Source organism: Solanum pennellii, chromosome 6, assembly GCF_001406875.1.
Source record: "Solanum pennellii chromosome 6, SPENNV200".
NCBI classification, from domain to species: domain Eukaryota; kingdom Viridiplantae; phylum Streptophyta; class Magnoliopsida; order Solanales; family Solanaceae; genus Solanum; species Solanum pennellii.
In genome coordinates, this window is record NC_028642.1 from 19,304,919 (window position 1) to 19,316,806 (window position 11,888).

General features: G+C 35.2%; 1 pseudogene; it reads left to right on the forward strand.

Moving 5' to 3' along the window:
* The first annotated feature begins 3,986 nt into the window (after nt 1-3,986).
* LOC114077609 lies at nt 3,987-4,794 on the forward strand (annotated as a pseudogene).
* The last annotated feature ends 7,094 nt before the right edge of the window (nt 4,795-11,888 follow it).

Consider the following 11,888-nt stretch of genomic DNA (forward strand, 5'->3'; position numbering starts at 1 on the left):
TTTTGGACGTCTGTTCTTGGCCATGGCTAGGGCACTAATTGATTTAGCAGCTGGCAATTAAATATGATCTCACGGGATATGGTTGAGGTATTTGACGTTTACCACACTTTAAAATTGCCTTCTAACTATGAATAGTTGTCTGCTATTAATGTGGTAGAGAGCATAATGGAATCATATTAGTCGTTCCCAAAGATCCCTTAGAAAGAGTGTTAGTTATCCATGAGGAGGATGGAGATATTGAGGCCCAAAATATAGAGACATGTTTGAATCTGGAACTCGTAGAGACTCATAAGTATAGAGTGGAGCCATTAGATTGTGAGTTAGGCCTCCACCCAAACACTTAATTGAGAAAGCTCCCAAGTTTGAATTTAAAATGATGCCTTTGTACCTAAGGTACGCTTATTTTGGTACGAACGAAACTTTTCCTATTATACTTTCTTCAGAGTAGACTAAAATATAGGTTGAGGTAACATTAAGAACTTTAACAGGATAAAGAAAGCAATTGGATAGAAGATGGTTGATAATTATGGGATTAGTCCAGTGAAATGTGTGCACATAATATACATGGAAAATTATTACAAACAAAGTGCACAACATCAACATAGGCTAAATCTTTTTATGAAAGAAGTTGTGAGAAAGGAAGTAATAAAATGGCTAGATGATAGAATTGTGTACCCATTTTCTTATAGTAAGTGGGTAAGTCTAGTACAAAAATAATAAGTTGATTCCTACAAGAACAATGACTGCATGAAGACATTATAAGGATAACCAGAAACTAAATTATGCCACCAAGAACGATTACTACTCGGTTCCCTTCATTGATTAAATGATTAATCAACAGGCATGGAAGGAGTTCTATTTTTTTAGATGGGTATTCCAGGAACAACCACATCTTAATTGCACTTGAGGATAAGGAAAATATTATGTTCATTAGTCCTTATGGTACATATGCTTTCATATGCATGCCATTCAAACTTCGCAATGCACCGACGACTTTTCAAAAGTGTATGATGGTCACTTTTCATTATATGGTGAAAGATATTGTATATATTTTCATGGATTATTTATCTATCTTCGGGATGTTTTTTTGAGGTATTTCTCTGAAATCTTGGTAAGGTACTTTATAGGTGTTACGACATTAGTTCTAAACTAGTTTAGTTTTCATTTCTTTGTTTGAGAGGGGATAGTATTGGGACATAAGATTTTAATGTCTGGTTTAGAGGTTCATAAAGACAATGTTTAAGTTATTGAAATATTGCACCCTCCCATTTCTATAAAAGGGGTGCGAAGATTTCTTGGTTATGTAGGTTTTTGCTGAACAGTCATTGTAATAACCCAAAATGAAATAGGATGAACTAGAGTTTTAGATGTGTTTTAGAAGATGATATATTTTTAAAATGATGGTTTTTGGCTTCTAAGTTTAGTTTAAAGAGTTTGTAGGTCGAAATTCAAGGGACGACCATGATGTTCCAAAACTAGTCTTTTGAGCAGATGCGGAGATGGATCATACCCTTAGAAAATTAAGATAGGGGTTAAACATCTGGTTAAGACTCCCTAAGGACCAACGTAACGGTCCTTGAGGAGGACTCAAAGTTTAAGGCCCAAAGATGTCAAATGTGTGACCGACGGATGGCCATCTATAGCCAGTAGGTCCATTAACGGACCGTAGATCCTTCTCCATAGGTCAAAACTTAGCCTAGGGATCCTTATATCCCTTATCCATGTCTTTGACCCAAACAAAAAACTACTAGAACTGTCTGTCACGAAATCTACGATCCGTAGATGGTGGGTCATGCATGACCATTGTATTGTTGTCACGTTTCAGGAATGCCAAGGGTGGTTAGGTAAATCCCACCGTTGGATAATTAAATGCATGGACGGTTATTTTTAGTGTTTTTTGGTAGTGTAAGAATATTAAAACATTTAAACCCCCATTTATACTTCAACTCTCAAATTCAAAACCCTCTTCTTCTAAAAAGTTTTCTCTAGAACTCCATTGAAGGTGAAGGTGAAGGTCAAGCTAGGGTTGAGGATTTCAAATTATTTCTTCCTCAAATGAGTAGGGGAATTCATATAATTGAGGTATGGTGTCTCTTAATATAGGGTTATTCTTCCCCCTATAGTCAAATCTCAAAATGGTTTTCAAGTATTCAAACTCAAGGGTTCTTGCTTCAAACGATCTGAAATGTTAAGTTATGATATTATTGATGTTTTATGATGAAAAAATTTATCAAACCTTGATTTCAATATTGATGGAATTATAATTAGATTGAATTTTATTATTGATTTCTATTGTTATCTTTACTTATCGTGTAACACTCCCACGTTGAAAAAAAACTCAAGGTGTTACAAGGTCGCTAATGCATAAATTATTCGCCCCTTATTAACTACCCTCTTTTTCGAGTTGATCACCTCTCCTGCATTATCATAAATAATCATTAAAAGTTATTTATTTATTTTTTTCTTTTTGTAGTTTGAACGATAGTTTTATTCAAGGATTATGCTTGACCATATTCTAAACTCAAATATCTCATCGTTGGATTAGATGGTAGTACGGTGGAGACTAAGTTTTTGGTCCAAGAATATTTTGTTGGTCGTTATGTTGATCCATGACCACAAATGATAAACAAACTTGATATGAAAAGTTGGACATCCAAATATGATCATAAATCTAATAAAGCCGCCAAAGTGATGGAATCTTGAGAAACCAATTCCTCATTTTACAAATATTGCGATCACTCTTTCAAATTTAGATCGCCGCATGATTCAAGAAGAACTACGTAAGGGAGACAACATTGTGCTTTAAGGTGAATATCGTTGCTTTTCGGGGTACTGGGAATGGATAGAAGATGTCTTTAGAAAAATGGGCAAACTCTAAATAATGCTTCTATTTCTCCTTTTACATATGATCGGAACTCCAATATAACAAGCCTTTTGTGATTCTTGGTTCCATCAAACAAATACATTACTTACATCTGCTGGGGAAACATCCATATCTCTTAAGGACTTGCATATTCTTGGTGTCTTGCCAATTAACGGATTCCCTTATGATGACTTGATATAAAACTCCACGGAACTTACAAGATCTAATGACAAGAGGGAAGGATTTCTCCCTCAAACTTGTGAGTATATGTTTGCTGCCTTTCATCATCTTAAAGAGGAAAATCATGGTAATACGGGAGTTTTGTTTCATGAAGGGATAAAATTTTGGTGCAAGAAAGGTCTCAAATAGGAGCTGTCTCTCCAAGAAAAGAGAAGAACTCACGACGTCTGTCATCTAGAGGCGAGATATCTACTGAGATAAACACATGGTAAAATACTCAAGAGATGGTATTTTCTATGGTTGGAGCAAAACTTCAAAAATATGAGATTTATATGACCGCCTTTTTGTCATATTAAAGGTGACTTGAGACTTTCAATCAAGCAAGATTAATGGCGAGTGGTAAAAGGGTTAGCCTTGCAGTTCCGATTTTAACAAGCATATATCATGACTTAATTAAAATTTCAAATTCTTCACAGTTAGACCATGTAAGAGTTTGTTTTCCTATTCAATATGTTTATGGTTAGCTTGCTTATAATCTCAAGACTCACTATCTACTTACTAGTGTACCTTCTCTGCCATGAATGGTGGTACATTCTAGAGAAGGTGCTGCAAAGCATTTTGACAAAGATGAGGCAAGAAAACATGTTCATTGGGGGAGAGCATTTTATGGAAAGAATCCATGCTTAGTAGGCCACACCCAACTTATTATATTGATGATGACAACGCACCTGAGTTTGAACAATCTTATTTTATGAGCATTCGTTTTGATTATCTTCCATTATGGAGGGGAGGTTCCTTTGTCATTGAGCCATACAGTCCGCAGTGATTAAGTCGCCAATTTGGTTTCCATCAAGATAATCCTGGATACTTAGAAAATGATATTAATGTTGATTAACTTAATGAAAGACTTAAATATTGGTGCATTTGTGTATCACATGTAACTATGTTTAAAGCGACATATCCTCATGGGGTAACTTACGCAAAGAAGCTTTATACCTCCCAATATTTATATAGGTGGGAGAGATCCTCTATAATGTTTCTTTAGGATAATTTGGATGTTATGGTAGAAAAAGCTAGGTCAGAATTTGTTACCTTTTTAGTAGACAAAAGTAAGAAGCTTAACTTCTCTAAGGCATTTAAGAAAGAAATAGTTCATACTTCCACTGATAAAATGAAATGTCCCCAATTTCTCTTCTCTTGTAAACGGTCCTTTCTAGAAACAACCAAAACTAGCAAGATTGATGTTGGAAGAGGCAAAGAGTTGAACTATCTGCATCTCAAGTTGTAGAAGTCCAAAGTGTCGATAGTCCTTCTAGAATATTGACAATTCATAGTGACAAGGTTTTATTTCCTTTATTTCTTCTCTTTTTTTAAAAAAATAAATGACCTTGCTAACTTGCCCTTTTCACTTGTAGGTTAACGCTGTTGGACATCTACTAGGATTATCGTGTGAAAGACCACAAGTAAGCGAAGAGTCTACTTTAATATCTAGACCTAAGGCAAAATCAATTTCAAATATCTCTAAAGAGTTAAAGAAATCATCTACTTCTCGTGGCCAAACATTAAAACAATTGACCCATAATTCAAATGAGATTTCTCGAGTTTTTCCAAAGATTAATGGTGTTATGTCTGTCTTCGAAGGAAAAGGTTTTGTGTTAAATCACCAAAGAAAGTACATCTTATGTCTTTATGAAGAGATATGCGGAAAACATTCCAGAATTTCTCTAACAAGAATCAATAATGAAGGTTAAGCGGAATCTAGAAACTTTACAAGGAGAGCAAGAGGTACTTCAAGATGCTTTAGAAGCTTCTAAAAAGAACATAGACGAGATTAAAGCGGAGATTTTAGCTATAGAACATGAGATACTCTTGTATGAAAATATGAGTTTATTAATGTCTGAAGATTCAATTCGCCAGGAATGCAAAAGAGAGTGCTTGGAGGCTACTCGTCAAAAGATTTGGACGAACTAGAAGATACGCTTAGATTAGGCTTTTTATTGTCTTTCACTTTTTTCGTTAAACTTTTGATTGATGTTTTAGACAATTTTATAGTAATAAAGTTCTTTTATTTTCCTATTTATTAAAAAATATCATGCATTATTTATTGCATTGTTCTATTTGAATTTGGTATTTAATTATTAATTGCAAGATTTTAGTAATTGAAATTCATTAGAAAGATTTCATGCCAATAAGAATGAATATAGTGCCAATTCCACATTTTTTCTTAAGTTTGCACATTCAAACATGACTTATGAATATTGTGAAATTTGATGCTTCAACTTGTAACAACTTTAGGACCTTACCTTGTAAATTCATAGAACTCGAAGACCTTGAGTTGCAAATTTGTTAATGCAAACTTGTAGGACTTGTCTCATTATTTTATAGAATTTGAAGACTTCGACTTGTATACTTTAATGGTTTGAAAAATTCCACTCGCATGCTTATCTTAATCTGAGACTTCAAGTTAAAGATGCTCATGTTTCTTAGGGTTTTCCCCTCCATTGGCACATCAATACTTCTCAAAAGTCTAAAGTTGATGAGACAAAAGATGAAATAAATGCATATCGCTTTGACACTCATGCAACTGAACTTAGAATATGGTTCTAAGCGCATGCGTACCTCTATGAAGAGGATCGAGTCACAACGTAGTTTTGGGGGATTGACTAATTTTTTTGTGGTTGTTTTGTACATAGTATATACTCTTGCGGGCTAAGAATGACCTGCAGTTTATGCTCGTACCTTAAGGAGAACCATCTTACTTCAAGGGTAGTACCTCTTTAGGAATTTTGCGTTAGTTGGTCTGATCCTTAAGCCATCAACATCAATAATCTTGGAAGCATCATCTGAATATGCTCCTTATACAAAATATGGTCCATCCAACTTTGACATAAATGTACCCCCAGTTATTTTGCAATGTAATGAAGGGTCTTCTTACCGCGATAACTTGGTCTACAACTTTAAGGAACCTTAAGCGAACCTTCTTATTGAAAGCACGATATAGATGATTTTGAAAACATTCAAGTGCTTTTTGGGCTTATAGCCTCTTGTCATTAAGTGCTTCTAACTCAACAAGACACAGTCGAGCATTTTCTTCCTTAGTGAGTGCTTCTTGAATAGAAAGTGTTAAAGAACATATTTGACGCTCGAGTGGCAGGACTGCTTCAACTCCAAAAGAAAATGAATGTGGTGTTGCTTGAGTTGTAGTGGGATATGTTGTCTTATATTCCCATAAAGCTTCTTTCATTATTTCATGCCAATCCCATTTGGATTTCGAGAAGCTTTCTTGAGCAGCTTGCACAGAATCTTATTGAATGCTTCAGCAAGGCATTGGTTGCATCATGACATATAGAAGATTTATGTTGCTTCAAGCCAAAGTGATCACAAATATTGTTCATTAACTTGTTATCAAATGTCTTGCCATTGTTTGTTATTTTATATCAAGGGATGCCAAAGAGATAGTTAATATTAACTCGGATAAAATTTGCACTAGTCTCTTTCTTAACCTCTTTAAAAGCGACATATTCAGCCCATTTTGAAAATTTATCTGTTGCAGACAAGATGTACACGTGTCTTTGGTAGTGGTCCCACAATATCCAATCCCCAGGCGTCAAATGGCCAAGATGCGATAGTTGGGTGCAATACTTCACGTGGCTGATTATGAAATTCACATAAATTGACAGGCATCGAACCGTCAAGTATAATCTAAGTAATCCTTCACCATGGTTGGCCAATAATATCCCAACCTGTTTATGTGAAAGTGGGGTTTCAGTTTGGATTGATGTGATCCGCGCAATTCTGAGTGTGCTTCTTGCAGAGCATTAATCAATTTTTCCTCTCCCAAACATCGTAATAGTATACCCTCAAATGATCTTCTATATAATGTGTTCTTGTAGTAAAGGAAACGAGGTACACGACGACGAATGTCACTCCTTCTCTTAGAATTTTATGGAAGTATCCCATAACACAAGTAGTCAATAATGGGTTGTCTCCAATCCTCCTCTGTGGATTCAAAAATGGCGACAAGATTGTCAAACTCATTTTCTGTAAATTGTTTGTCATTTTGCGGTAGTACTATAATATTTTTTACAAAAAGTAACTTGTGTTTGATCAAGAAGGGTTAGCGTTGAAGGTAGGGCAGCCAATGCATCATCCCTTTTATTTTCTGTTCTATGCAAATATTGAAGGGTTACATCTCCAAGCAATCCTCTCAACTTTCAAGCATAAATAATGCTAAGGACACAATTTGTGTTTCTTCACCTCGTAACTTCCCAAAAGTTGGTTGATCACCAACTAAATGTCCCCAATGACTTGTATATGTAACTGTTTCATGTCGATAACCATCTCAAGTCCAAGTATCAACGTTTTGTATTTAGCAACATCATTATAGCAATGTTGCTTCAAAGTGAAGGAGAATTGTAGAATCTCTTTCTGCGAAGTGATGAACACTGCACTAGCGCCATCTCCGCCACGATGTGCGGCCCCATCAATGTACATTCTCTAAGAAGGTTTAATTTCAATGGACATAAAATCGTCATCAGGAAGCTCATCAGTTAAATCTCAATCATCAGGTATAAGATGTTCTACCAAGAAATCTGCTAATTTTTGTCCTTTCACAGATTTTTGAGAGATGTAAACAATCTCTAATTGTTGGCATTGGAGGTACCATCTTTGTACTCGGTCACCAAAGACAGGTTTTGACATAACAAACTTGACGGGATTCGCTCTAGATATAAGGAGGACAACATGATCTTGAAATTAATTCTTCATCTTTTGAATTGAGAAGACAAGTGCCAAGCATAACTTTTCAATTGACGAATAATTTTGTTCATTCGGCGTCATCGTTCTACTTAAGTATTAAAGAGTATTTTCATTGACTTCACCATTCTCTTTAGCTAACAGGATCTGATAGACCTTTCTTATGGTGCAATATAGAGTATCAATGGTTTTCTAGGTATGGGGGCTACCAAAACTTGAGGTTCCACTAGATACAATTTGTTACTTTTAAAAGCATTACTAGGTGTTTTGTCCCAATTAGAATGAGAACCTTTCATCATGAGCTGACTGAATGGTTGACATCTCCCCTCTAGATTTGAGAAGAATTTCCTCAAGTAGGCTAACTTTCCTTTGGAGACTTTTTAACTTATGAATATTTTGAGGCTCGGACATCTTTTATATTGCATCAACTTTTTCTTGATAAATTTCAATTTTTTTGATGTCTCACAATACATTCAAGGAACTTGACGGAAGTTACTCTGAAGGTACATTTCAGTGGAATAATCCTCAATGGACATCTTCGGAGCAACTTAAACGCCAATCTAAAGTCTTTCAAATGATCACCCCTCTTTCTCAACTATACTAACAACTCCTCAACATAGCATTCGACATTTTTATGAACAAAGCTATCAAATATATTTTGTATAGTCCTTTTATATGTGGGACCAACATTCTTTACACCAAATGACATCACTTTGTAGCAATAAATACCTTTTGGCATGCGAAATGAGGTGATTTCATGATCTTTTGGTGTCATGAAGATTTGATTATAACCACAATAAACATCCGTGAATGACATTGCCTCATAACTTGTAAGAACCCAAAAATGATTATGCTAAGTAATGCTTAATGTATCTAGAATGCCTACGATTAGACCGGGTTCACACAGATTGATGCGCGTAGAACCAGACCTCTGAACCCTTACAACAGCCAAGACAACTAACTTGGTGAGTTATTTGAGCTAGGAAAGGTTGGGTCCAGCTATGTAGGGCACCCTAAATATAAAGATTTACCTAGATGATTCTTAATCAGACTTAAAAAGGGGTAATCTTATGTTTGGAGGGTCTAGGGGTAAAATTGTCTTTTTTCCAGGATAAAGGTAGCCTTGTAAACCCTAAATATTTAATTAATGAACTAATTAATATGGTTGAGGGGCAATTCGAGTTGGAAGGCCGAAATTGACCCTTTGAGCAAAATCTTGCTCCACCTGGGTTCGAATCGTGGTAGAAGCAATGATTTAATTGATTTATTGTATTTAGTGAATTAGTTAAATTAATAATTATTTAATTTACTTATTTAATTAAAGGAAAATCAGTTCTTTAATAAATAATAATAATAATAATAATAATAATAACAATAATAATAATAATAATAATAATAATAATAATGAGGAGTCCTAGTTTGACTAAGTCTCCACCTAACTCTCCTAATCCTAGTCCTCTCATTCTCATATCGCTCACTCTAATTCTCACATTTTTTATCAGCAAAAGAACTGAAATTAATAGTTCTTCGCTCTTGAAGAACTTACACACATAAACTCAAACAAAAAGCTAAGATAAAAATGAAAATCAACAACATTCTTCCAGACGGATTGGGTTTGGGATTTTGGTGGTGAGGCAGTGGTGTCGTGGAAATCGGCAACATTGAAACAAGTGTTGGACGACATTAAGGTATTAGTTTTATTTTCTCTTGGCCCCTTTACCAAGAGTCCCTTTAGGTTCAGTTTAATCGCAATTGAAAAACTAAGGTTGTCCCCGTTGCATAACCCTGTCATTAAATCCTTTGAAAGATTCAAAGCATGCGTTGCTGTGTCTTCTGGTAGATAATTTTAGGTCTGGTTGTGATTATTTATTTAATGTGTATTTGGAAATTATATAAAGAATGAAAGATGTATTCCAGAAAAGTGATTTACGTTAATTGTTTGAGCATGATTGTGCTGTAAATTAACTACGTTGCTGCCTGAAATTTGTGTGTTATAAATGTTGTTTTTTCGTATAAGTAAATGTTGAAAGTGTGATGTTCATATAAGGGTAATGTTGCTGGAAAAATGTCACCCGAATTACTCCAAGAATCAACATTAAAACTTGAGAAAAGATGGATTGAAAGAGACCAAATTTCTAGGTTGCTGGAAATGTTGGTCTCGTCCAAAGAATTGAAAATTGTGAGGTCATTGGGGATTGAATCCAAGACCTCACCAAATGAAAATTCCATAAAAATTTCATGAGAAAAACAAAAGGAAAATTAAATGTGGTGTGTGGGGATTGAACCCACAACCTCTTGAATAGATGAGAGAGTTAGGGGGAAAATAAAGGAGAAAAATAAAATGAGGTGAGTTGGAATTGAACCCAAAACCTCTTGAATAGGTGAGAGAGTTAGGAGAAAAATAAAGAAGAAAAATAAAATGAGGTGAGTGGGGATTTAACCCACAACCTTTTAAATAGACGAGAGAGTTAGGAGAAAGATAAAGGAGAAAAATAAAATGAGGTGAGTGGGGATTGAACCCACAACCTCTTGGATAGGTGAAAAAGTTAAGAGAAAAAGAATAAGCTTGTGGGGGATTGATCCCACAACCTCTTTGTCTTAAACGAGAAAGAGAGGAGGGAAAAGAAATAAAATATTATGGGGTGATGGAGATCGACCTAGGGTCCCCCAAATCTGAAAAATGCAAGTACCAACTTTATTATAATATTAAGTGTTGCTCAAGGGATTTGAAATTTGGTTCCCTTTCCCAATTCCGTATTGACACATAAGTAGTACGTGAACAAATATTTAATGAATCCTGCCTGTAAGAGTCGAAATCAAGATCTTGGCATACCAACAAGATGCATAAGTCTTGTACCACATAATCTTGTGTAAGTATGAGTCACTTAGACGAATTATGAATGAAGCCTCATGGATTGTACGTTTGGATCCATAAGTCTAGCGTACATTTAAAAGTAAGAGAATCTAAGATGGATGTACTCAAATGATATGAACCTAGGAGGTTTATGTAAGAGTGTGAAACATACTAAAAGGCTAAGTGCATTGCCATATGACAAAATGAACATTCACGTAAGGGGAGTGTAGAAAGATATAAAGTCAAATCTCTAGCATACTCCAAAAGAAAGTGTTAAAAATGAATTCATACTTAATATGTAAAGAAAAGAGAGACTACATGAGTATAGTCTAGTGCAAGTGAGATAAGCCGCATCTACACATAAAAATCAGCGTCCTGATTGAAATTTCTAAGATAGTACGTATATACTAAACGATTAATAAGGAAAGAAAGAGCGGCTACATGAGGATAGGCTAGTATAAGTGAGACAAGATGTATTTACGCCAAGAATCAATGTCCCTCAATGTAAACTCCAACAGAGCATATGTATGTTATATCATGAACAAATAATGAAAGGTGAGTTAAGATGAAATGAAAAGTTGTTAAGAGAGAACAGGGTGGCACCATAATATGAGGCTAGTGCAAGTGATACATGTTGTACCTATGCCAATATAAGGTCACCAAAACTACTCACCTCAGAGAGTGTTGAATAATAAGAGACAAGTCTCAATCACACTCTATATGTAAGTGTTAGAAAAAATCACACTTAATACGTGATGATGAGATGAGAAATAATCTAATGAGCTATGATGCCTCTTTCTAGAAGCCATCTTCTATAAAGTATGAGATGAACGTAATGGAAGTTTATACGGAGCATCGGTAAGCTAGCTATGAATCGCGATTCCTTCTTTCGGGAAGGCTGAGATTCGTGTAAAACTCATGAGATGAAACTATCTGTCCAAATGGGTATGGTCTCCTTACATCTCCTAGTCTTTGAACCTATACTGCCAATATAGGGTTCTAGCACAGTTCAACTCGTTATAAACGCTAGCCTGTTTTGGTTCACTTTAGCCGGTTATTCCAGCTCTTTTCAGTGTGGGGCTAAACACTTTATTTCATGATGCTCACATGATCTATGTCGGTTAAGGTTAAAGTTCTCAAAGAATGAATGAGGCCAACCTCAAATAATGCACATAATAAAATGAACGATACCAAAGGTGTTAGGATAGGATAATCAAGAGGTGATCTATACATAAA